Here is a 22,301-nt window from a genome sequence, read left to right as displayed (position 1 = left end):
TATATGTTGGCCAAACTGGGTGCTTTGGAGAGCGAAGTGTGCTATTAATACTTATGCAGAAACAGATGCTGCGGGAGCTGCTGTCTCCTATTCAGCCAAGGGCAGGCTGGCACCAGTAAGTCCCGCTCCCAGCTCCACAGTTACAGCCTGGCCATCCTCCTCCATTGTCCATGGCCTGTCTGGGTGTTCTGCTCTACCAGACATGGGTTTGGCCCAGGCTGATGCTGCCTTCAAACCTAGTTGCCATAGCTGCTCCATCCAGTTGTCCCAGTTGCTGCACAGGGGTGGGGTGGGTTCACCCATCCAACGTTGAATGACTTATGTAATATGTCAACACACTGCCTAGGAGAATAGAGAAACACCACCAACGCCACTTTAATTACTCCTCTCAGATGAGGTAATGATCGTTAACATGCGCTGGATCTCATTAATTAACTCTCTGACTTTAATTAACTTCTCCCCTATTTCACCTGACATAATATATTATCACAAATGTCAACTTTGCTGAATGTTTCCCTCTTACAGCAAAATAAGATGCATCACATACATGTTGCATTTTTGACACTATGGTAGAAAGAAGTCCTTGGTGGGAAATGGACAGGCCACCAGCAGGACAGAAAAATATCTGGCTAGACTATGACATTTTCTACTCCTACTGTGAATTCACAATTGTGGTTGAATTTGCTCATCACAGTACCATGACTTGTTTTTTTAGAGTGTTCAAACATACTGCTAATCATAAGCATAACAACAGAACACCTGAGAACAGTAACACAATTTTGTTTTTGAGAAGAGAAGACACTTCTTTCCTGCCGTGAGCTCCATGAGAGCCAGTGGGGCATGGCGAGGGAGGGTGCAAGGTCAGCCCCAGGGAGCTTCTTCCATTTTCAGCTGCTTTGGGACAGTGTCCCTCTTGCAGTCCATATCCTGACTGCCAATGACCTTGGCACACCTTTGCAAAGCTGGCCATCACAATGGCACTTGGGGACACTTAGGCTGTTCCCTCATCATGGCCCACTGATCCCCAAGGTCATACTCACACTGTCCTAGTGAACCTCTTGCCCTAGCTTCAGTATCACTGTTAAAAGGTCCTTCTTGGGTCAGCTGGTCTCTGCCCCCTTGTGGACTCCTCAGCCATGCCTGGGTCCTTGGTGGCTCAGGAGGTAGCTAAAAGTTGACCTCCCTGAGAGTGTGGCCTGGGCTCTCCTCTTCAGTGTCTCTCCAGCCTCTCCATCCTGAGGCCAGACAGGGGTGAAAAATAAGATTGTAGGCTGGAGTGTGTCAGCTGTGGTCAGCCTAGTGATGGGCATGTCCTTGGTATGACTATGGAGCCTCCCCAGCAATGAGTGACACCTTTTGGGGCTGGGCATGATGAAAAGAACAAGTCCCTGTCCTTGTAGCTGGAGCACAGGTAATCAGCTAAGCCAAGAAACAATTAATTTCATACTTCAGTGGGCATTCTGGCAAGAGCAGCCAGCAGGCCGGGCCTTTGTTTAGTGAAGCCCCAGCACATCACCCTCAAATCATCTCTGCAGGGAGCTAGTGGTCGTTCTCACTCAAATGTGACCAGCCTCCCTCCCTTATTCTCCACACTCCACACGTATGTCACCCAGATACATATGCATGTACATTTGCACATATATTCACATACACACATGTATACCACACACCTTGCACACACATACAATACACACATGCATACCTACACACCACACACGTGTATACCACAACCATGTATGCACAGACATATACCATGCATACAGGCACACATGCACAGGCCCCCATGCACTGCACATATGTATAAGCACAAACCCACACCCACCTGTGCACATGCACATGCCACACATACCATGCATACACTTGCATGCAAGGCACACATGTGTGCACATGCTTAAGCATACACACGATCATATGCTTGTGTATACTATACAACCCTGTCACATATGCACACACAAGCACACACCACAAATGCACACACATGTGTACACACTCCACACGTGCATACACACACACGAGCACACACCTGTGTGGATGAAGGTGACCAGGGGAGGCCCTGGTGAGAATCTGGCAGGAGGTAACAGGCATTGGAAACTGGAACCACTGTGAGGCCGTGGAACGAGATAGTCCCATCACCCTGCCGGGGCCAGGACAGGTGATGGCTGTGAAATGCTCTCAGCCCTGGAATGGAGCTGCAGGGATGAACGGGAGGATGGTGTGAGCCAGAGCTGGGGAGATCAGAAGGGTGAAGCCTGTGTTCAATGAAGAGGGTACTGAGAAGCTGTGATCCCACACACCCCAGCAGCCACTGCACATGGGTACTTGGCAGAAGTGGAAGTCTTTGGCCTCTGGGAGGCACATCTCAGCCCTCTTGGTCCCCATGAACATACTGGTTTAGGAAAAGTGCATTCTTGGAGCCCGCAGCATGAATCTGGACTCTGTTGCTAGTGTGACCAGAGGTAAGTGGCATTTGGTCCCCATTTCTCTCTTTCACTGAAGTGTGCCAGACTTCTGGCTGTACAGCTTATTTCTTGGAGTCTCTGGCCCTGGGTTTGGCCTTGTGAACAGCCTGGGCACAGCTGCTAGCAGATAGGATGTGAGGCCACAATGAGCGTGATGTCTGGGCCTGGCTTTGCACTGTCATCTGCTGTTACTACATAGCTGAAAAGCCACAGGTTGTAAGACAGTGACACTCAGAGGTGACCAAAGGCACATGAAGCCTCAGTGAGACTGGACTCCTGCAGGCCTGGGTGTGAGGAAGCAAAGCACTTATAAAGTCACCCACTTTGGAGTCTTGCTTGTTACTGAGCACATAGTTGTAGCTGAAATCTGGCACATTCCTGGCCTATTACACCCTGGGGATATGATCCAGCCCCTGGGACCCAGATTCTTTTTTCATGATGGGAAGACAGTACATGGGCCTCACGGCATTGTGGGTATAGTCTGTGTGGGTCTCTGGGTACAGTGCTCTTGGGAAAGTCACTCCCCACTACCTGTCCACCACCACCGTCATAATGCCAATGCCTCACACTGCCCCAGCTTAGCATTCACAAGGGACTTTGAAACTTGCTTGGTCCTAGCTGTGTCACTGTGAGCTAGTGATGGTTAGGGGTCTCAACCGTGTCTTGGCCCTGTAGCCTCCTGCCTGCAACTGGAGGTGGCTCTCAGACACTGTCCTCAGGATGGCAGAAGCTAGTCTTAGCCCAGGGTGATCTTGGCATGGCTTCTGGGGAACAGAGGATGTGGAGCCTGAAGCTGTGTGGCCAGTCCCCAGGTTGTGATGCCATCTCAGGGCTCTCCCCCACCATGTCCTCCACTGCCACCAGCACTCTCCACCTGTGGGTTAATTCATTCCAGCTGTGGGGTGACTAAATCAGGGTCCTTCCAAGCTGATGGATGAGCTGAATGGATGAGCATCTTGAGCAGTGTCCAAGTGGCACGGGGCCTCGCAGCTTGATAAGTGCCTGTCACCACTTTCAAGTGACAGTGGGTTCCATGGACTTCTTCATTCACTTAGTGACCTTTTGGTGTCTACCACAGTATGCCTGGATTGTTGGGAATAAGAGCGCCACTGTCCTCTTGGAGCTCTGTCTGGTGGGCAAACCAATCCCACATGGTCCTGCTAGAGCTGGCTGTGAGGCAGCTCCAGCTGCAGCCTGCTTCTTCCTGCCTTAGTGATTTGCATGCGTATACCCTTCCCAAGCCAGTGAGACCCTGCTCCACAGAGGCTGAGGCCTGAGCAGAACCAGAACCAAGGCCAATCTCCTGGGATGATTAGCAGCTCTGGCAGTAATGGCAGTGGTGGTTCAGCTACTACACTGGAGGCCCAGAGCCCGGGTCAAGGGAGAGACCTCATGGGCACAGGAGGGGCAATCTATATACCTGCTGATTGTTGGGTGGGTCTGCATATCAGCCCCTATGTATTTGCCTGTCCTGATGCCAACTGTTCTCCAGGCAGCCCCGGGACAGCAGCCATCAGGGCAGGGACAGGCCCAGCTCTACCTCTGAAAACAGTGTTGGCAGGACACAGTCACACTTGTTCCTCTGACATCACCTGTGGCTGCTTTGACCTGTGCCATGCCCCAATGCATTGCATTCAAATGCTGAAACTGTCACCTGTAGCTGCATTCACAAGGCTTTGGGAGGATGGGCCCGTGGGGTGGCTTGTCCCTAGGAAAGAGCTGCATAGATGCTGGTGGTGTGAGAACTGAGGGCATGAGTGACCAGATGAGGGAGGGATGGTGGAAGACAAGTGGGTAAGTGGTGGAGGGATGGATGACAGACAGGCCCACACAGGGGTGTGCCAGTGAGAGTGGCATGTGGGTGGTGGTGATGGTGGTGTGGGTGCGGGGTGCAGGTGGGTGGACGGATGGATTGGCATTGATGATATATAGATGAGTGCATCAGTGACAGGGATGGAGGGCAGGCATGTGGGTGTCCTTAACCTTGTACTTCCTGAGAGGCTACATGACAGAGGGCAGGAACAGGGATGGCCACCCCATCCAGGTATGCATACTTTGGAGACAAAATCCTTTCAGTGTTGTGCTATAAATATGTTCATTTGTTTCCTTAGTCACTGAGATGCCATCAGAAAAATCACTCAAGGCATGTGTGCATATGTGACTATGTTTGGGGGCATGGACAAAGGTGAAGGAGAAGAGAAGGAAGAGGAGGAGGAGGAGGTATGGTGTAGGTAAGGTGTACTCGCAAATCACACCAGGCTATGGGTGTCAGCGTCCTCGGTCCCACAGCTGGCCCCTGGTTTGAGTCTCCAGCCCAGGCTGTCAAGGCCCTAGCTCTGTGAGTAGCAGCCACCACCTTGCCTTCAGATAGAACCCTGACCTGTTCCTGGTCCAAGGCTCTGCCTCCCTATGTCTTTCATCTCCCTTCTGGGAGCCCTGATCCAGTGAGGTCTCCAGCTGACTTAGGCCAGGTCAGCTCCCCCTCCTTACACAGAAGCCACCTACAGGGCTGCTGCTCTGGGGAGCTTGTAGCCTGACCTCAGGGACACGCCACACCATGCCCCAGGCTGTGTAATCTTAGGATGCAGGGATTGCAGAGGGAGGCAGTCCCTGAGGGGACACCTCAGCCCCTGGAGAAGGAAGAAGAGCTGTGTGCGATTGACTTAAAAGATCCTGGGGATACAGGTTGGGGCCATTTCAAGTGCAGGGGACAGTCCTTGGGCTGCATGTGGGTCTGATCTGGCTGTTTGAGCCTCGGGAGAGCCTCAGCTATCACACCACACGTCATCATGACACTGTCCATGTCTCTGATAGCCACGTCACTGCAGCTCATAGTTGTTGTGAGTGAGACCATAGACCACCAGGCCTAAGTTGGAGGACCATTGGCTACAGAGCTGGGCAGGGCTTCTGCATGTCCTTGGGCTAGGTCTCCCAGGGTAAGGTGGGGACCCCTGTGCTCCAGCAATCCCGGACAACCACCCTAAGACTCTCATTGCATTGTCAAACCCCCGAGTCTCCTGATGAGCTGGGGGTACCCAGGTGCCAGGCAGGAGGCTGCTGCCTGGTCAGGAGCAGGCCAGATCCTCAAAATTCAGCCAGCCCCTCCCTGAGGCTCCTATGGCAGGTGGCTCAGTGCCCCCAGGCCTCCTAGGAGACCTCAGTTCTGCTGATATCCTTAAGTAGGGATGAGGGGCAAACATAGGCTATGCTCTCCCTGCTGGCTGCACTCCTGAGGTTCCAGAAAAAGAAATGGTAACAGTTAGCAGGAACAGTTGCAGTCAGGTCCCCGCAGGGCCCCAAGACCCAAAACCCTGGTTCTGGCCTGACCCCTCTATAAAGGTCTAGCTGCTGATCCATAGCTAGGACCTCCTGCTTGCAGGTAGTTTGGAATGTGCATTTCTGGAGGTCAGAGGGCACAACTCCAATACAGAGATCTGGTACCCCAGTGGCCAGCTGCTTTCCTACCAGCACTGCTATCCTGCTGGCTCCAGCTCAGAGAGGTGGGTGCAGTAGCCATGCACTGGCCAGGACTGCATTTAGGTTTGATCTGCGTGGAGTAGGTTTGATGAAAGCCGAGCAGCTAATGGGTGGTCCAGGGCAGTGGTGGGTTGAGTCCTCCTGGGTTACTAGCCAAGATCCCAGGGAGATGAATGGAATATGTGGCTCTGGAAAAGAGTAAGTGTATCCCCCGCCTGAGCTGATGGCCACAAGAGCTGGTGAGGAGGTGAGTAGGGCCTACCAGGGTTGGGTCCTGAGGGCACCCTGACCAATCCATGGTTGTATGTGCTACTACTTGAGCCCATCAGGCCCACTGCCTCCCTGGTCTTTGCTGGAGCTGTGTCCCTGCTGCCTGTGCCTCCTGGCCTTCCTGTGTGAGAGACAGATGTCTCTGTGGGCCCAGCACTTGCTGCCTGCACTGTGGCCCAGCCAAAATGCATGGCACATGGATTCTAGAGCAGGGCCAGTATGAGGTCTCCATGAGCCCCTTGCCTACTCTGTCTCAGACCTTGGCCCCTCCCTTCAGGGTTGGGGTGGGGCTGCGGCAGAAGGCCTGTGCCTATAGGCTGTTTGGTTGGTGAATAGTGGCTCTGCTGCAGAGCCCAGCTGGGAATAACTTTGAGGCTGCTGTGGGCTCAGTGGGGAGGCTGGTAAACCATGGCTGCAGGGGACAGTCCCTTCCCCACTGACATCTCTTCATCCCTGCTCTGTCTCACCACACATAGGTCCTTCGGAAGGTCTCAATAGGCATTTCTATTTGCCGAAGGTGGTCCTTCTCCCATCCCCCAAGAGAGGAGAAGGAGGCCCAGGCGCCCCACATGGGCAGGAGACTAGGGGCCTCGGTCTGCCTTGGGCCTCTTCTGCAGGGCCTCTGTCTCAGCCCTGTCCTCCATCTGACCACTCCTGGGGCCTGAGGATGGGGGACCCTCATCTCCCCAGCATAGGGCTCCCTCCCTCCCTCTCAGAGCTGCCAGCTGCTTTTCTGAGGACTGTCTTAGCCCCAGGTGCACTATCTGTGCAGCTGTAGCATTACAAACTTATATGGATGAAGGGTATCACATATTCAAAGGACAACCTGCAGACTCTCCCTCTCTTGGGCAGGGTCACACCTGGGCATTCCCTATCCGGTCCCTGTAGGTGTCTGTTCCTTGCATGTCATCCTCAGGGACAGAGATGAGATTACCTAGCAGAGGACAACCAAAGCAACACTGGCAGAACTGGAGAGCAGAGAGCCCAGGCAGCCCCCTCACTGTGATGGGGCAGAGGGGGTCCTTGAGAGGGGCCACTGTCGGAGTCTCTCGTGGAAATGGAGGTTGCCAAGTCCAAGGGGATGGGAAGAACCATCTTACCTTGGGCATTGCTAGAGCAATAGCAAGAGGATCCCTGCTGTGGGAGGAACACTGCCCCCCAGAAAGATCTGTGAGGTCCTCACCCCCAGACCTGTGATTATGACTATATATGGGGGCAGGATTTTGCAGATATAATCAAACTAAATGAGGTTCTGCAGGAGTAGGGGGGGCCCTTAGCCAGTGACCATGTCTCCATAGGAAGAAGGCAAGGTGGTCACTCTTGGGGAGAATGCTATACAGCCACAAAAAGATGGGGTGATGCCATGAAAAGATAGGGTACCAACCATGAAATGCCAAGAATCCCTGGAGTCCCAGGAACTGGACAGAAGCCCAGGGCAAGGTTTCCCTCAGAGATCAGGAGGAACCAGCCCTTCAGAACCTTGATCTGGGACTCTGGCCTGCAGAACCAGAGTGTCTGTTGTCACCCACCAGTGTGTGTCCTTTGTCAAGGCAGCTCCACAGCCATGCATGGAGTCATGTGCCTCTGCCCTTGTCCACCTCTGCCTTCCGGTGGCAGGATCACTGTAGTAATGCTTCTTCATGATCACCACCAGCATTACTCCTGCTCTAGTTCACAGATGTCTGTCTGGTGCCTGTGCCCATCCTTTCAGATCCCATGTAGTCCCCATGGCACCTTGAGCATGGTGTTCTCATGTTTTGCTGCTGCCATTCTGCCACCAAGAGGGACATTAAACTCTCTCCGAGGTGACACAGAGATTGCCTGGCTGCCATCCTCCTGCTTTGCCTGACTTCTCTTCTAGTGGGCCCTGCTTCCTGGTGTGGGGCAGCTCTGAAGGTGCTCCCAGGTTACATCCTTGTGGGTTCTGGGCACTGACAAAGTTCCATAGGGAAGCAGTTCCCCTTTGCAGTGTCAGATCGCTCCCTTTGTTGGCTGAGGAGACACATGCCCAGATGTGACAGCACAATATCATTTCACAGGATGCTCCCTCAGATGCCCAGATAAGCTGTCGATTGCACTGCTCCTACAGTCTCGCTATCTGGCTTTATTTCGCCGTAATAGCCGGGACGATGCAGTTGGTAACGACCCATGACAGCTGCTATATTGATATTCCCAGTCTTGGGGAGAGAGAGAGGAAAAAAAAATAAACACTTGATAAAAGTATGATTGAAGATTAATAGTTGTCTGGTGATGATTCGAAATGAACCAGGCCAGAAAGAGATTGTTGTCTGCGGAGTGGGATTGCTGGCTTCTGCCAGAGCTACAGAGCTGGCCCCCAGTGGACCCGGATCCTCATGTAGGGCCACAGGGCTGCATTTCAGGCACTGATGGCCAGGGTACTTGGACGAGATCCAGCTCAGGGAGGGCAGATGGAAATTGCTTTGGAAGTATTTATTTATTTATACTCCACCATGTTCCAGCAGGGATTTAAAAAGGCTTAGAAATTGCTTTGTGTAGAAGCCCTGATAATCCTTCCACTCTTCCCTGCGGTGCAGCAGATCCAGCATCTGCAAGCAGGGTGGGGGTGGGAGGCTGTGCGAAGGTCGGACCTAGGTGGTTCTGCTGGTGACCAGAAGCTTGGATTCTGCTGATTTTAAGTGACTTGTCCATGTCAGTGATAAAGGGTGGAAACATAGAACCCACCTTGTGGGAACTTCTGTCCACTAGAAGAAAGTGAGATCATCTGCCAACTGGAGAATCTACTGCAAATACAGCCATAACAGATTGGTGTCCCGTGCATTACAGACAGCCCCACCTGTGATGACTGTGACCTTCATGATCTAGGGCAGAAGACACCAAGAGGAAGCTTATCTGGAGAAGTGATCAGGGATCAGGGATGACAGTGGGTCTGGGCCACAGATGATGTGGCCACTCACATGTAATGGGCAGAAAGGCAGCAGTAGCTTGGGGAGCACAGCTGGTGGGTTTATGAGCTTGATTACAGTGTATAAGCAACAGCCTAAGTAAGTCAGCGCAGTCGCTCTCTGAGGCTCCTGTAACAAATTATCACAAAATGGGCAGCTTAAAACAACAGAAATTTATTCTCTCATAGTCCTGGAGCCAGAAGTCTGAAATCAAGGTGTCAGCAGGCTGGGCTTCCTCCAGAGGCTCCTGGGAGGAGCTTTCCTGCATCTTCTAGCTCCTGGTGGCTCCTGGGGAACCTCAGCTGTGGCTGTAACCATCCAACCTCTGCTGTGTTTCTGCATGGCCTCCTGTCCCCTAGTCCTTGTGTCCTCTTGTCTTATAGGTCTTGTCACTGGATTCAGGGCCCACCCTGAATTCAAGATGTTCTCATCTCAAGATCTCTGATTAGATCCACAAAGACGTTTGTCCAAAAAGGTCTCATTCAGAGGCTTTGGCCTGAGAGCTTGGCCATATCTTTTGGGAGGACACTGCTCAATGCACATTATAAGCAGGAAGGTAAATAGAACAAGCATAAATATATGATGAGGTTGTATGTGCACTAAGGCCAGAATGAATCTGGGCCCTTTGAATAAAAGCATTCAATGAAGTATATAGGCTGACTATGTCTCTAAAACCACTCTTCTGCAGTGGGACTGGGGAATGTGCATGAGAGAGAAATGATATCCTTTTTTCTTATAAGAGGTTCAAAGCCACATCCCAGTGCTCAGGACCATGCAACCAGCAGGAAGCCTGAGGCAAGGCTGCAGGACTCCAGCCTTGGGGTTTCTGTTGTGGCCAGTGCTGCTTTGCCAAGTCATACCCAGTTCCGGAGGGAGGCTCTCCTTCAGTGGATGTGTGTGCGCACTTGTGTGTACATGTAGTGTGACACAGCAGAGAACAGGTCAGAATTCTCAGTGGGTGGAAGAAGCTCAGCTGGAGAAGGGAAAGTCCCTGGCAACGGGACAGAGAGGCTTAGTGTGGCCTGTGTCCCCAACAGGCACCAGGCTGCCTCCCTGCCTGGCTGCACTGGCTATACTGCCCTGTCTTCTGCATCTTCTGCTTCCAGCCGCTTCTCACCAATGGTTCTTTGTTCTACTTTATGTGTCTTTGTAAGCTGCCTTAAATCCTTTTTGAACAAGGCAGGGCATAAATAGATAAATAAATAAAACCCCCATGCCACAAATTTTAAAACATCTTTCCCAAGGCCCTGCTCATTCCAGGAATGATCCATTCATAACTCCTCTGACAACTCCTGGGCCAGACCCAGGCACTGCTGGGCTCAGAAAAGCAAGCCGGTTCAGGAGCCAGGCTTCATCATTCACTGCAACTGCCAGGCCCTCTTTCAATGCCACTGGAAGGGGACAGCTCACCAGGTCTTCCCTTGTGCTGCAGTTGAGCTGAGGACCTGGTGAGGACCTGGTGGTCACAGGAGAGGCATAATTGAGTGTGCCATATACTCTGCCTGAATGCAGTTGTGTCTGTCCAGAGAGTCAGGGACCCTGGCTTTGTTCTACACACACATCATGGATCCCAAGCACAACCTGCTCAGCACAACCAACCAGTATGTACTGACCGCTGGGGCCATGCTACCAGGCACATCATAGAGAAGTCTTGTCTTAACTGTGGGAAATTTTTAAGCAGTTACTTGTCTTCACTTAAAGCACAGGAACTGGGGATGTACATGCACTGGATCCTCCCTGCATGTGCGGTGCTGCCTATGTGCTGGTTGTCTTCTGTATTCTGGGAATCTGCCTGTGTGTGGGGTATGCACAGGAACTGGGGATGTACATGCACTGGATCCTTCCTGCATGTGTGGTGCTGCCTATGTGCTGGTTGTCTTCTGTATTCTGGGAATCTGCCTGTGTGCGGGGTGCTGTTCTGTGTGCCAGATGCTACCTGGGTGCTGGTTACACCTGCATGCTGGGTGCTGCTTGCTGGGTCAAGGAGGTTGCCCATTGCAGAGAAGGAATCCATGAGTGCTCACCATTGACTGGTTGAGAAGCTGAGACAATTGAGTGTGTGCGGGGTGCTGTTCTGTGTGCCAGATGCTACCTGGGTGCTGGTTACACCTGCATGCTGGGTGCTGCTTGCTGGGTCAAGGAGGTTGCCCAGTGCAGAGAAGGAATCCATGAGTGCTCACCATTGACTGGTTGAGAAGCTGAGGCAATTGAATAGAGGCTGCACTCAAAGGAGCGAATCTTCTTTCTTCATCAGATAGATCAGGATGTGTGTGCAGATATGTGTTTCTATGCATATGTGCATACATGTGCATATGTTGGTACATTCACATGTGTGCACAAATTATGCATGCATGTGGAGTGTGTGGTGTGTACGTGTGTAAGATGTTTATGTATATGGTGTGTATGTATTATGCACACATGTGCATGCATGTTTTGGGCATGTGTTGTATATGTATATGTATGTGTGCTGTGTGTGACATGTGTGATCATCCAGGAAGGCAGGGTGAGTTCTTGTCTTGCCCTCACATAGGTGTTCTTCTTGGTGCCCCAGACACAAGTCAACAACCAGCTGCAGAATGTGTGTGTGTGTGTGTGTGTGTGTTTGTGAGGTGTGTGTGTACTAGAGGCAGGCAATGTGATATTGACTATGGATACATTTATGTGTTCACTTTCTCAGCCCAGCTCCAACCTGGTGGTCCCTGTTTCAGAGGAAGGCAAGTCCTCCAGCAAACCGCCGTGCTCTTTGAGAAGAGTGATCCTCTTCTATGCATGTGCTCCCAGCCCTCACATCTGGAACTTCCAGTTTGATATTAGAATTAGGACATTCTTGCCTTGGGTGAGTGATAGAAATAAGAGACTGGGCAGGAGCAATAGGGCTCAGTCACTATATTTCACAAGCAGACACAATTTATTTCAGGGAATGCACATATTTCAGTGGTACAGGATTCTATTTCACAAGCGGGAGTTATGGACATCACCCTGACATGGCTGGCAACATACGCAGGGTGTGCTTGGGAGAAGCTCTGGGGTAGAAGAGGTAGAATTCTCGGACATCCCAAAACTTTGCAGGGCATGTGGTTAAGGCGCGCCATTGATGAAGTAATCTGGAAGATTGATGTGTGAGTGGTCGGTGGTGGATACAGTTTTGATCAGTGAGGCTGACCATGGAATTGGCCTTGGTTGGAAAATCCATGGTTCTGTAGAAAGAACACCGAGTATTGCACTGGACTTGGCCTCTGGCTTAGACCCTGACCCATCCCACTCTTTGCCTAGGATGCTGTGCTCAGTTTCCTTACCTGTGAAGTGGGAGCTTGGTGACAGTTCTAGTCTTGTCTACCCAATGATGTCATAGCAAGGATTAAATATTTAAGTGTCATAGGGTAGAAAATGTGTAGAAATTTAAGTGATTAACATGGATGGGGTCATTTTCTCCAAGTATTTTTCTAATCAGTTTTATGCAGAATGAAGAATAATCAGTGACAATCTAAAAGCCCACAAACATTCATCATATTAGAGCAGGAGATAAATTAATGTCAGGGGTAAGACCTGGGATCAGGTTTGGATACTTGTCCTGCCAGCTTTTACATGGGCAGATTCTAAAACATTTGTGGCCCTTCTCTAGAATGGGTGTTGAGTTTGGCTTGAGGTTCAGACCATGGGTCAGTGATCAGGTCCCCATCACGAGGACCGTTTGTACTCTTCCAATTAAATAGAGAGGGTTCCAGACCTCTCTCCAGCTCACCTCCAATTGCCCCCCAGACTTAACTCCCCCTCCAGGGGCTCAATGAAGCTGGTCTCCTTCTCAGTGTCCAGACGACACCCAGCCCTCTCCCTCAAGCTATGTTTCTGAGAAGGACAGATATGCAGGAGGGGTCACACAAGGCCTGCCAGGAAGAGACCTAAAGCCACAGGCAGAGCTTTAGTCAACCCGGTGTTGGCAAGGTTGGGATTGGCCAGTGGGACAACTGAATAGATGCCAGCCTCTTGAAGCTGGGTTGCGGGATCAGACAAGGTAGGGTAGTCCAAGCCTAATTCCCTGCCCTGCCCCGGGGCCAGACACCTGTAGCCAATGAGTGCCAAGGCTACTGGCAGCCCCAAGGGTGAGGTAAGAGAAGCAATGAACCACCTAGTGACCCCACAGGGACCGGTGCTGAGACACCTCAGGCTGGGTCTTCACCCTCTGGAGACAGCTATATCTGTTCAAGTCACCTGTTTGTGGTTCTTTGTTATGCGGCCCCAGAGGCTGACATATGGCCATAAAGCCTGGCCTCCTGGGTGCCCCCATGGACTGGCTGAGACCATGCAAGTGAAGAGCTCACAGGCTGGTAGACAGTCAACACCTGAACCAGGCTCAGAGGGCAAGCTGGTCATGTTCTCAGCAGATCTGGTGAGTCTGCAGGGACAGGTGGTCTTGTTGGGAGGCTGGCAGAGGGCATCTTAACCGTAACTTTTCCTTCTTGGTATTGCAGAATTTGTCCACCATCATTTAATGGTACATTCAAAACATGTACTCTGGGTCAAATTTAATACCAGGCACAGGGAGAGAAACGTGCTACCAGGGCATTTGTGGTCCAGTAGGGTCACAGAAATGGGAGCAGATGAACTTTTCATAACATGCCAAAGTCAGAACATGATATATACATGAAGTACAGAGTGAGGAGGGAGGGAGAAGGAGGAAGGAAGGGGAAGAGGAGGGGAGAAGAAGAAGAGGAAGAGGAAGAGTGAGGGCAAGAAGCTTCCCTGGGGAGGTGCTGGGCCAATGGGAGCTGGAGGAGTGGGCTGAGGGTGGCTCCTATGACAGGGGACAGCATTGGGAGATTTGGGTTTAGGGTCATGTAGTTAGGGGAGGCTGGGACAGGTGCTGGGGGGTGGGGCTTGTTTTTCACTATTCAGGTAGATCCATAAGGCCTAAATTGGCAGCATCAGAACTATCATGAGCTCTGAACAGTGGCAGGTCCAAGACTTACCCAGATGTTCCTCTCTCAGGAACTTTCTTTTGACCAACTGAGCACCATCAGGGGAGGATAACAGGCTTGAAGAACTGTAAACGACAGGCATAAAGTACATGGGATGTGGCCCTATTTGCATTTTAGAGAGGAATGTCCCTGGGTTATTGAGGGTGGAGGAGAGGGCTGTGAGGAGGGTGTCCCCATTGCCCTGAAAGAGGGGAGAGCTGCAAGACCCAAACACAGAACCCAGAGCCAGAACATAGACCTAAGATGCAGAACTTGGATTTAGAGTGAGGTGTGGAATTGGATGATAGACTCCCTGCAGTGGGGTGCAGTCTGTACTATTCACTGACACATTACATGTGCCCGGGACATGGCAGGTCCTGCCCAGTACATTCTGAGTGAGCATTGAGCTGCAGGAGTCTCCTGTTGGCTGTTGGGACTGTGAGTGGGCCTGGATAGGAGAGCTACAGAGTGGGATGGACCAGAGAGCCCCACACTGTCTCCAGATCCTGGCATGGCACCAACAGAAGCTCAGACGGTAAGCAGCATGGACAAGTGGGCCTCCCAGGAGCTTACCTGCTAGCTGCAATCTCTTCCTGCACAGGTGAAAGGGCTTGGATCAGGTGGGTGACAGTGCTCGGTCAGAGGCCTTGGGCTGGCAATGCAGGTGCATGATAGTATGGCCAGGAGGTGCCTGTCTCCTTATGACACTTTGCTGAGAGATCTGCAGCCACTGCCCAGCACCAGGTCCCCATGAAGCCTGTCAAGATCCTGTGAAGTCTGATGCAGGGTCTGCCTAGGGGACTCAGATAGTGGACGGGCCATGCTAGTGACTGGCAGTGTTGGTGTGGAGGCTGATCAGGAGGACACAGGGGGAATTGCCTCTCCCAGACATGGGGGTCTGGGCACCTGTGAGTCAGATGCTCATACAAGGTAAGATACTTCTGAGAGGCCACACTAGCGAGACAGAGGAGGTCGTTGGAGAGAGGTCAAGGGTAGAGGGGAAGCTGTGAGTTAGTAGGGCTCCAGGGGCTTGCAGGCTGCACTCCTCAGGAGGCTTTGGGAACGATCCTTTCTCTGGCCCTTAGCCAGGACCCTTCTTGGCAAAATCCCACCTCTTCCATCCCTCACCCCATCTCCTATTGCCATCACCCCATCTCCTATTGCTCTCTAACTTTCAGCCCCCTTTCTCTTTGCATTGGGCACACTGTCTACCCATGTAGGTTGCTCTTGGCTGTGGGCTGACCTGCTCCTGGGATGTTTGGCTGTTTCCAGGTCTCCACCCTCTGGCTCCCAGTGGTACTCCCTCCAACTGTGACAGTCCAAATGGTCCCCAGACATCACTAAATATCTCCTAGGACTAACATGGACCCTAGGCTGAGGCCAATACCTGGAAAGTAGTGGAAACTGGCCTGGGATGGCATTGTCCCCCACAGGGCTCACGTCCTGGCCTTCTGAGAGGAGGCATATATATCCCTGTCCCTAGCCAGGGTCAGAGTCTTGATGGGAAAGGGTACCTGCACCTTTTAGTTGTAGGGCAGATGTGACCTCAGCCACAGTACCTATGGGCTGTGTGGCTGTCTTTGTTGGATACACCATAGGGCTCTCCACTCATTTTGGAAGGGTTTCTCCTGGTTTGGTCTTTCCTGGCACACTTTGGTTAATTCTATCATGCGTCTCTTGATTGTCAAAATCCAACAGTCCTGTTCACTTTGACCTTGGAGGTGAGCACATGGCCCAGGGAAACCTACACGTGTGCAGATGAATGTGTGAGAACACTATATCCATGTACTCATCATGGCCCCTATTGTGACTGCAAACTTTATTACCTCTTTGCTGGTCCCAAGCCACTTTGTGGGGAGAAGCAGATGGTGGCAGATGGGGGGTGAGGTCTGAAGAAGGAAGCTGTCAACAAGGCATCCTAGTCATCCACAGTGAAGTCAAACATTTGACTGTAATTCCTAAAAATGAGGTGCTGAGCCACCTGGGAGTCTGGAGGGTTCTGGGGAATGAGGGCATTTGGATTTTCTCCTGTTGGGAAGAGGAGCAGCAGAGCAGGTGTTGCTCCCTGCTTGAGGCAGACACCAGGTCTCAGTGCTGGGTGGCATTAGCAGATTTGGGAAAACTGCCTTGGGGGATTTTTTTTCCACTCCCTAAGTAGAAGGTAACATTTGCTCATTCGGCTCAGGTTAAATTACCATATTAATTATTCAAAAGACTTAATGCCATCGAACTTGAATCAATGCACCGGATCCAAGGGAGAACCAGAAACAAAATCAATGGGTCTGAAGGAACCAAAGATATTGGCAGCTAGTGAATAATTAACTCTCCTTCCCCAGAAGTTTATCAGTGAGAAAAAAAGTAGTGTACAAGATGTGGAGAGGAGAGAGATGATAGAGACAGATACATGGAGAGACAGACACATTGACAAAGAAACAGATAAACAAACAGAGACAGATACACACAGATAAAGGAACAGATACATAGATTGAGGTACAGAGACAAAAAGATAGATAAAGAGAGACAGACAGACAGGTAGATAGATGGGTAGATGGATAGATATGTAGGTAGATACAGATGGATGGTTGGATGGGTAGGACAGACAGAGAGAGGGAGAGAGAGTAGGGACAGAGTCCAGCTGTGTTCCTCTTTGTCCTGAGCCTCCTCTGCTGTGGCAATTCTGTGTCAGGAGTCAGAGCACTGATCAGATTTAAAGTGACCACAATTTCACACGTCTTTCAGCATGACCCTTTGGGAAGGCTGGGCTGCAGAGTCCCCGGGATGGGTTTTATGCTATCTATTTATATCCAAATCAATTCTAAGTGGGTTGCAGGACTCTGCCTAATCGAATCTGTCGTCCTTCATACACAAAGATGAGACACTTGACCCCATCCTTGGGATGAGGCCAGGCCTCCTGGGGGAGTCCATTGCCTTCTCCTTGAGGCTAGAAATTTGGAGGGATCACCACCAAGCACTCAGGTAGAATGCTCTGGTAAGGCTTTTTACTGGTGTTTTGCACTTCCCTTACTGCTGACACATTGATGGATTAACAGAAGAGCAAGGGCCAGGCTGGTTAGATGCCCCTAGAGTCCTGAATGTCTCCTGCCCCACTGTGGGATATCCAGCCTAGCACTTTATCTCTAGGGTACTGGTGCCTGGTTAAAATTACCCATGGGAAGGGAAAGGGAAGATGGTCTGCTGCCTGAGAGCTGTCCATTTGGAGGCTCATTGGGTCTGTACAGAGGCCAGAGGGGACCAGCTTGTGGCCTTGGGAGCCTCTCAGGGGACTCTGGTTTCTGGGGCCTAGATCTCCAGGAAGCTCCATCTGCATCTCACCCAACCTCATAGCTCCCCAGCCCTCAGGGTCTCTCTGATCTGGAAGGCTGAGAATCTGCTCAGGAGGTGAAACTACCCAGTGGGACCTGTTCCCAGGCAGGTGTCAGCCTGGCTCAGAGTCATAGCAGCACAGGCCTGGGCAGTAGCCCCTTGCTCCCTTCCTACTCTGCCCTACCCTGACCCTCCACATGGAGATACCAGATGGGGCACTCCCTTGACACCTGTCATCCTTGTGGCCTTGGAGTCATTGCAGAGACTGTCCGGGCACGGGCCAAGTTCCTTCTGTAAGCTGCATCCTCCTCCTGCCTTGACCTTCATGCGTTTTCACTTCTTCCACTTCTCCCTGCCTTTATCTCTTTCCTCAAAGCCTTTTGAGTCTGTACCATGTGTCTCAGGGCACAGACCAATTGCCAGGCATTGGGCAGGGCTAAGGCCAAGCAGGGTCCAGGCTGTGGCCCCAGAACAAAAGCTAGTAATCTCCCTGCTTGGTCTCCCGTTTCTTCCCTTCTCCCTCTCATCATTTTCTCCTAAGGCCATCCTGGGGTCACTGCCTCAACTGCTGGAAAGATGGTTGTCTGCAGCCTTTGGAATTGCCAGGAATGTGGCTGCCAATATGTCTGTGTGGCCTCTTGACTGGTCTGTCACCTAAATTTCCTTGTCTGTAAAGCAGGGACAAATCACATATTTGCATCAGGGATCCCTAGGGGTCAAACTATGATAGAGCAATCATGGTTAAAAAAACACCACATTGGCCTTTCCCTGAGGCCTGTTGGTCCTGGTCTCACACACTAGGTGTGATTATTCAGGGTAGGACTCACATGTCCACACTACACATCCAACCTACTGTGCATCCCTTGTGACGTCCAGTGGGGACTCGGCAGATGGGAGGGCGGAGACAGAGCTGGTTAAGATTTGGGGGACACTACCCCACAGCCCCTGCACCCTGGCCTAGCTCTCTAGCCCTCATGATGTCCTTGTGCATGTGAGGAGAGGCTTTGAGAAGGGCACAAACCCTAGGGTTAGGGTGAAGGTGTCAGAGCGTGAAGCTGCCTCTGGTCAGATTTGAGACCTTTCCTTTAGCGGTGGCTATGTGCTAGATAGGCCTGTGGCTGGGACCTGGTCATGGACCACAGGCACTTGCACATTGCTGACAGGCACCGTGGCTGAGCCTGTTGGCAGGTAGAGAAGGAGAGAAGCAGTGGTAGAGGTCAGGGAGGCACATGGGAGGTGCCCGGTCTGGAGGCTGGGGAGCCTGCCCTGCCTGTGGGACCTGCAAAAGGACAACTGTGTTTCCAGGTGAAGGCCCAGCAAGCCACGTGCAGGTACACTGGACCAGCAGGGTACATCTCTGTCCATGGTCATGCGTTACGTTATTTCCACTTCATTAGATGGATTGCTCTCCTCCTTACCCCTCCTCAGGATGCCTGGCCAGGGCTTCAGAAAATGCGACTCTTAGGAGAGTTCTCAGGGTTGCCAAACAGGGTATCCCACCAGGCTCTCACCCAATCCTACTGGCCAAGCAGCAGGGAAACTGGTGGGCGGCAGAGGGTGTGGGTGGAAGCAGGGAGCAGCAGGGTAGGAGGTTGCTCTGTGTGGCCTTGGAAGACAGGCTGCATCCCCACCCACTTGGACCCCGTCAGGCTCCTGGAAATTGTCCCTTGGGGCATTGCTTGAGAAAAGCACACACAGCTGAGGAGCACTTCCTGGTCCCCTGACACAGGGCACAGGGTCTGCACAGCTGTGGACACCTCAGCTTCTTTTCTTTCTCCCCAGTAACATCCAGGGATAGCCAGTAAGACACTGTGAGACAGAGACGGCTCTGCATCCCAAATCCGCGGCTCTCCCCTGGACAGTGTCATCACGATGCCTGTTTCTTTGTTGTCACATTGATGGGCCAGATGCTGGGCTCCAGGGGCTGAGAAGGAGGAGTGTATATGGCCAGATGTGTGGAAAGCAGCTATGCCCATGCCTCTTTTCCCCAGCTACAAGTGGATGCCAGAGTCCTAGGATTGCAGAGTTCTAGGGTGGGATGTGCCCAGGCCCCATGAAAGCTAGAGTCTTGAACTAAGAGCTGAGCCATGATGTCCCACCAGGCCAAGCTTGTGTGGGTCTATCTTCATCTCCCCATGGCTGTCTGCCTGGGGACCCCAGCATGGGGAGGTAGACCTGGCCCAGGGGTCGGGTTTGCATCTTCCATAGGCAGTGAGCTGCCATGTGAGGGGTGTGATGAGCTCAGGTCACTTCGTGCACAGAAGGCCAGTAAAGCTGTGAGGTGGTTCTGTTGCTCCTGCCACAACTACAGAAGATGCAGTAGGTCCATTTTTCAGGTGAGAAAACTCAGGCACAGGTGGACTTAAGTAACCAGCCCAAGGTGACAGCCAGCAGGCAGCCTGTCACTTGGCCACACTCTGGCTGCACAGTGAAGGCTGGCTCTAGCTGTGGGCTCGCAGAGGGCAGGCAGACTAGGGCTGCATCCTCACCTGGGTGCTCCCTCTGCCCATTCCCCTGAGGTGTAGGCAGCTCCTGCCATTTCATTTGCAGCTGTGGAGCCTCTGCACACTACAGACACTGGGTGGGGCATGGGTGACCAGGGTGATAGAACCAGGCACTGCCCTGCAGAGGTCTGCATAGATAGGCAGGTGACAAAAGGTGGCCCCAGCAGGCAAATCGCCTGTGGCTGGTCCCTAGAGGAAACATAGAATGCAGCATGGACAGTTGAGGATGGGGAGCCTAGGCAGCAAGAGGTCTGCCATCATCTTGGTCCCAGCTGCACCAACAAGCTTTTGATCATCCTGAGCACTCAGCCTCTCCCACTTATGGGTGCTCCACTAACCTTCAGGGCCACAGTGGGGACCATGCCATTATGTCTGTGAGTTTTGAGTTGGCACAAGATGACTATCTCCAAACAGTGACTCTCTTCCCCTGGGCCCTAACTGATCCCAGAGGGTCTGGGCACCTGGGCTGTGCTCTGACCTGAAGCCAGTCAGTGGCACTGATAATTGTATGCTCGCCAGCTGTGGGCAGTGATAAATGGAGCCAGAAGCTTTGTATTCAGCGATCAATACTGTAACATCTTTATAGTGTGGGAGGAAGACCAGGGAGGTGAGAAGAACACAGCTCTGAACTTCCCCATGGCTATGGAGGCCAGGAGGCTCTGGCTCAAGACCGCTGGGGCTCCAAACACAGTGTGAGAGGACAGTGGTAGGGCAGGTGGATGCTTCCTTTCACAGCACAGAGATGTGCTGGAGTCCAGAGTGGCCTTGCTGGTGACCTGCGTATGTCTCTTGGATCTTTGGACTAGAGTCATACCAGAGGATGTGACAGGTCTATAGAGTCAAGGTCACACCTATGGGAAACATTGTGGGAGGCTCCCCAGCATTGGGGTGTTTAGATGAGCCAGGGAGACCTTGGGAATCTTACTCCTCATTCTTTCAAAACCATTGCTCAGAGCCTCACTTTACCCAAAGGAGGGCTGGGGCAAAGTGGCTTTGTCATCTTCAGTGTTGGCGTGGTTGAAGGTGGCTCTGCTTATCCCTGGGCTTCTCAAGAGTACTAAGCAGATGGACCAAGGGGGAAGGGACCTGGACGGGAGGGGCTGCTCTGCCTGGTCCTACTTCAGAAGCCGGGAGTGTGGGAATGTGGGAATGTTCTGTTGGTAGCAAGCATCCCACTCAGCCACTCTGTTATTTTTCAGGGTACCACTAGTGAGGAATGGACTTACTTGCTATTGCTCAGAGACAAAAACAAATGGCACCATTTCCATTCATCCTGAGAGCAGTGCGTACTTCTTTAGAAAGAAATATCACTGACTCCTCTAGAGTGCTGGGCTGCCTGTGTCACTCACCTCTTCATATCAGTCCCTGAGAGCCAGGGGACTGTCTGGGCCAGCATTTAGCGGAGACTGTCCCACCTGTTTTCCAGTCCATGACACACACTGTCACCCCTTCAGGAGGAGCCTGGCTCTGAGGGAGAGAAGGGCCTGGGTGCCCTCTTAGGAGGTAACATTGGCTAGACTAAGAAGATATGACCCCTGACCTGTGGACTTCATCCCTGTGGTGGGAGACACAGTTCCTGACATGGGGACATCATCTGTCTGGTGGGGGACACAGCTCCTGACCTGCTGGACAAAAGGAGATGCCACATCCTCTGACATGCTGGTCTGATGGGTGAGATACTCTTGTCTCTGCTCAGATCTCTAGGGGGTGAGGAAGGTGAGATTCTTTCTTGGTATCACCTAGCCTCCCTGGGAAAACCCTGCTTTCCTGAGGATGGGCCCACAGTCCCACAGAACCCACAGACACATGGTCCCTGATGTCTGATGGGAAGGTCAGGACTGCCCATGACAGAAATTTCTACTCCCAAAGGAACCCTTTTTGTGGGAGTGCAGACTGGTGCAACCACTGTGAAAATCAGTATGGAGTTACCTCAGAGAACTAGGCCGTTCCCATTTAACCCAGCTATCCCTCCGCTGGGTATTTTTCCAAAAGAATTAAAGAAATCATACCACAGAGATATATGTGAACCCATGTTTATAGTGGCACAGTTTGTAATAGCTAAAACTTGGAAATAATCCAAATGCCCATCAACTGGAGATTGGATAAAGAAGATGTGGTTTTTCTATAAAATGGAGTACTACTCAGCCATAAAGAATGAGAAACTAGAGACATTTATAAATAAGTGGATGCACATTGAGGCCATACTCTTAAGTGAAATAAATAGGACACACATGTAAACACTGAATAGTTTCTCTGTTGTGAAAAACTAACAGTGTAAATAAGGTTCAAATGGTATAATTGGGAGTGTGAAATAGGAAGAAAATGGCTAAAGGGGAAGTGGGAAGGGGAGGGGAAAGGAAGTAGGGGAAGAGAAAAAAATGTGAAAAA

The 22,301-nt window shown here is 51.7% G+C and overlaps 1 protein-coding gene across 5 annotated transcripts in view; it reads left to right on the top strand.

The window, feature by feature from the left end:
* The window catches only part of LOC104872897, a 501,420-nt gene that overhangs the window by 192,544 nt on the left and 286,575 nt on the right, over positions 1-22,301 (top strand). Inside the window, exon 7 of one of the 5 annotated variants that reach the window (XR_004516038.1) lies at positions 4,571-4,665. The exons of the other annotated variants lie outside the window; for them this stretch is intronic. The gene's annotated coding sequence lies outside the window, so the exon portion shown is untranslated. Of the gene's footprint in view, positions 1-4,570; positions 4,666-22,301 lie in introns of those variants that run through there. 5 annotated transcript variants of the gene reach the window in all.

Source organism: Fukomys damarensis, unplaced genomic scaffold, assembly GCF_012274545.1.
Source record: "Fukomys damarensis isolate Sample0158 unplaced genomic scaffold, DMR_v1.0_HiC HiC_scaffold_5, whole genome shotgun sequence".
NCBI classification, from domain to species: Eukaryota; Metazoa; Chordata; class Mammalia; order Rodentia; family Bathyergidae; genus Fukomys; species Fukomys damarensis.
The sequence above is the reverse complement of the archived record's forward strand: the minus strand, read 5'-3'. Positions and strand labels throughout refer to the sequence as shown.